The 5,231-nt window shown below is 30.7% G+C and overlaps 1 long non-coding RNA gene across 1 annotated transcript; it reads right to left on the reverse strand.

Annotated features, from left to right (window-relative positions):
• Positions 1 to 299: 299 nt before the first annotated feature.
• On the reverse strand, positions 300 to 1,564 carry LOC108985541. The gene is made up of 3 exons (XR_001995212.2): positions 1,436 to 1,564; positions 790 to 877; positions 300 to 587 (listed from the first exon to the last, which is right to left on the reverse strand). It is a non-coding gene; the product is annotated as an uncharacterized LOC108985541 (long non-coding RNA).
• Positions 1,565 to 5,231: the final 3,667 nt, after the last annotated feature.

The raw sequence follows: 5,231 nt of genomic DNA on the forward strand, positions 1-5,231 counted from the left end.
AAAATTAGAGTTTTCGCCATGTGACACCATAATATGTATTTAATGAACAGTTTAGTATGCCCTAAGTGTTCTGAATAGTAAAATTTCGTCCCAAAGTATATTTTGTGATAAAACCCTCTGCAGCTTTGTGGACATAGGCACATTGATAGACCGCGTTAAGTTTGTGCCGTGTAATTAATTTGCTTGTATTTGATTTCACTTGTTCTTTCACAACAATATTACTACTTCTCGATATTAATATATATATATATATATATATATATATATATAAAAGGAATAATGCAAACCAGCATACCAAATTATAAAGAGAAATTGATGAATATTATATATAGTCTCTGAGAAACTACACCATACGAAGATCGATAGACATAGAAACTGCGAATTTAAAACAAAGTCTACATACATGTACGCACGCGTGAATTTAACTGATCAGCAATAACAACTTCTTCGAGCATGATACTATTTATAAGCGGGAAATATTCGTACGTGCATGAAATTACATGCAGGATGATGATCAGCACATAAAGATTATGGATGGGTCGCAGCAACACTCGTCAATTAGGAAACAGCAACAGAGAGCCGCTAAACTGCAAAAAAACACCCAAAACAAAATCATTTTTTTTTAAGATTTAAGACAAAATAAAGCACCTTCAGGAACTATTGAGATGATTCTATGTTTCTTCTATGTTCTTTTTTTTTTTTTTTTTTTTTTTTTAAATTTTGTAAGAGAGAGATATGGAAGTCTAATATTGCAGACACAAGCATGGTGATGGTGAGACATTAATTTACCATCCCTCAAGGAAACCTGGTTCTGCTCTCCTGGGTGGTGCAGCAGCATATTGCGGAGGTGCCATCACTGGGGGTCCTTGATAATAACCTGTAAAGATTAACGCCCGACCAAGTTGACAAAAAATGTAAACAAATTAATTTAGAAAAAATCATTGATTTCATCATATTCTAAGAGGCCAGGAAAATATTTAAGACTACCAATATTAATGCAGAATTCTTCAAAACTGAAACCAAATATGTGAGACTAATTAAGTGAAGTGACAAGCATATATATCGACTCATGCAGAAAAGGATGTAGCAGCATGATGTGCCGAAAGGAATATATCTTCAAAAAGACATTAAAGAGTACTATTCCTGATCATGCTAATCGCAGAAATTTATATTTTAGACCTTTCCCACTCAAACAAAGGAAAGTTTAATCCTTTTTTAAATTCTAGTTTTTAGTTAGTAGTTCAACCCGTGATTCGACAAGAAAAATTAAAGGCTTTAATCCGAAAATACTAGCAGAAAATAAAGAGAGAGACGAACGAAGTAGTAGGTAGGAAACTCGTTGAAAACAGGAAAGATGATCAGAAATTAGGAGAAAAAAAAAAAAAAAAAAAAAAAGAAGAAGAAAGAAAGAAAGAAGAAAAGGAAGTCCTCATACCTTGGGCAGGGTAAGCATATGGGTACTTAGGGTCGTTCATCACTGCTTAGTGCTTAACACACACAAAGACTAAAACCTTTTACTCTGAAGCACAAAGAGATCAGCAAACAACTGGACAATGAAATTGTGAGAAACCTCAGCTATTCTGGGTTTTATATCAAATTAAAAGGAGTTGGTATCATTCACACGCAAACACACAACTACCCCAAACATCAGTGTCTCACATGATCTTTTGTTAGTATTATATATATATATATATATATATATATATATATATATTATATGTTTTGAAAAAGTAAAGTTATTCTTTTTCTCTCTTACTTTCTCTAAATATATATCTGCACTTTCGTTAATTATGTTCTCTCTGATCCACATTTCTTCTCATTCTGTTCCTTCTGTATCCTTCCTTCCGCGTCATCTTTTTCTTTCCTTCTTCCCCCCCACCCTACTGTAGAGCTATATATATTTCGTAGATCATGCAGTACTTTTTCGTATAGCTTGAAAACTATATATATTTCTCATTTACAAGTTCTAAAAAATTACAGCATCACAGATTATTTCCACCTAATAAAGTACAATAACATGGAAAGATATTTACGATATTGTTCCAATTTTAGGTAAAGGCAGTTTCAATATCACGATGTCATCCCCTAAAAATAGACAAAAGCATCAACAAATCATGATCATCAACATTTTGGCCCGATCGAACTGATGAAAGAACTGCGTCCACTACAGATTTACCTAATATTGGTCAATATTTCTTGGAGGTTAAGAAAGGGGATAGAGAAATTATTTGTACAAGCTCCAAATAGACAACTCTCATATAAACTCTTATAAAAAAGTGGATCTTACCTTAAAAAAGTGTTAAAAAAATTGTTTTACAAAAAGTTTATATGAGACTTGTCTATTTAAAACTTGTATCTAACATTACTCGAGAGGATATTATAGTACCATGATCTAGGCCTGAAGCCTTATATATAAGTGCGGGTGCAATACTTGTGACAAGCAACGCCAGCATATATACAATCCCAATTTTTGGCAATTTGAATATTTCAAATCAAGAGAGTTGTTCAAATTCTTATATATATCCTAAGTAACAGGTAAGAGAAAGGGAATATGGCTAAATGGATGGGAATGCAGGCTATTGCGACGGGAAATTGCATGTATCTATAATATTGGTAAAAGTTGCATGGTCCTAGCTAGCTAGCTAGTTGTCAAAAGGGATTGGATTCATCATCTGGTGCATGCATGCATGCAGTGCTGTTACGCTTTCGGTCATATGATCGATCATGACCGAAAGCAGAATTTATAAAAAAGGAAACTAATTCATGACACAGACTGTCAGAATTTTCTAAGTCACAATGCCCAATATTTGAAATATATAATCTCAGTAAAGAAATTTTAAACCTTAAAGATAAGGAATTATTAAAGATTAATTCGATCGATCGTTTGGATAGGCTTAAATATATTGGTGAGAATCTAGATATATCATAGATGTCTATAGAAATTTGAGCATTCCCATCCCAACCTTATTTTGGAAGGGCTGTGGAATATTCCCTTCTAAAACTAATTCCAATCTCATTTGGAATGTTAATTTTTTAAGCATTAATCTTATAATTATATTTTAGTTATTTATATATAACAAAGAACCGACAGACGAAGAAAGAGATGCTCCAAACCCATACTAATCATTTCAAATTCTGCTACCATCACTTGTTTCAATTTTTTTTAATACTGTACATATATGTTAGAGAGCTATATATATAATATATATATATATATTTTTTCTTTTGTGAGTAAATATAAGACTCGCATATGTTAGAGAGCTATTTATAATTAGTCACATCGATGGATTGAATAAACTTAATTTATTCAGAGAAATGATATAGTTATAAAAATTTTTTACAAAAGTAAATTTACAAACTAATATGACATACATATATATATTTATAAATATAATATGTATATAGATCACCACAAGCCACCACATGATATATGAGTTTATTTTGTGAAATTCTTTTATGGTCAAAAGCATTTCTATTTTATAGCTAGCAGTGACGTCCTGAGTCTCATTTATTGGCCATGGCTTTAGTAGTAGGAAAGTACGTAATTTATTCCATTAATTAGACAATAGTTTATGCCGCCATTTTCCTTTTAAATTAAATAGAAGTAACCCGAGTCTCAAGTTTCCTGATCTTTAATGATCATTGCACATATTCTATGTTATCAAATTGATTTTTCCGTCCACTATGGTACAAATTCCATCTACTTTATTTTAGGAATCCGGGTATATATTAATTGTATCAAAATATATACATATATAAAAAGCGAGTCACTTATAATTATTTTATATAATATTAGAGCCAAATTCTGAGTTTAAATTCTATATTATATACACTTCATCTCTAATTTAATTAAATTTTGAACACACTTATTAAGAATAAAAATTATTATAATATAATTCAAACAATTAAATTTATATCTTTAAGGCGTCTTTCCAATATCTCTAATGAGGATATTTTCAGTACTTCCAAAGAAGCTTCCTCCAATTAATCAGGATATATATAGGCTGAGGGGAAGATCGATCTAATGTCCAAATAGGGAATGTTGGAGGCGATTAGGAAAATAGGGTTGGTTCACCTGCCTGCATGCACCATGCACCTGCATGCACCTTTAATCCAATTCAAAAATATGTTTATGAAAATAAATATCCCTCTTTGTAAAGTCACTTTTTCACTCTTAGTCCTTTAATACTAGTACTGTTATTATTGCTACCTTTCTTAGATCTTTATAATCCTTAATTTATTATCATTATTTGAGTATCAAATAACTCCATTTTTTTTAAATATTTTATATCACGTCAAGAGATATAATGAAATATTCCGCTTTATTTTTTTTTTTCAAATTTCAAAGTAAAATTAATATTAAAAATATATATTATAATAATATTTTATTCAACTTTTAAATTTCATCTCAATTTATCTCATTTCAACTCATTATCCAAACCTACCGGCCTTAGTCTTCACTTTTTTTTCCTTTTAATATTCTCCAAATTATCTATATGTGAATTATTGAGCACGCGCGTGCCAAAGTAAATGCTATGAAGCTGCAGTACTAACCATATTTAAATTATTATTTTCTTTTTACAATATATGTTTTAGATTTGTAGTTTCATTTTAGAAAGTGACGGTGGTGGTGTATCAATCTTTCTTTCAGGTTAAAGTAGTACGTTAGAGCAATTTATATAATACATGGGGATTTCCTTCATATGCAGCTTTAAAAAGAAAAAAGGCCTTTTCGATGATGATGATGCCACAGTTTGTGAGGAGCAATGCCTCAGCTTTTAAGACTACATACGATAATCAAGCATTTGAATTAAAATAGTTGTAATTTTTCCTTTTAGTGACTTCCATTCGAAAGAATGCATGCATACGGTTTGAAAAATTATGTATAAATCTTGAAAAATTCATTAAAGTGCATATAATATTCTAGGATTAATGGTCTAGCAACATATATATAAATAATCTGTTCTCAAAGTTAAGACTATTTCCAAGCTATATATGCATCTATACATGGCATACTATCTAGCCATAATTCTGATGATCAGCTTACGAATGGAAGTTGTAACACTCCATTAATGGAAAGGCCAAACAACATGACTTATATTTCAAAATGATTAGTCAATGATACAGTTAGAGTATATTTGAAACCTTATAAAGAGTCAAAACTTCTAATTTAATTCCAAACAATGTGAAATCTCATACATGACACCAGTGGAGTATCACAGATCAAGTAC

Source organism: Juglans regia, chromosome 8 (assembly GCF_001411555.2).
Source record: "Juglans regia cultivar Chandler chromosome 8, Walnut 2.0, whole genome shotgun sequence".
In the NCBI taxonomy this organism is placed as follows: Eukaryota; Viridiplantae; Streptophyta; class Magnoliopsida; order Fagales; family Juglandaceae; genus Juglans; species Juglans regia.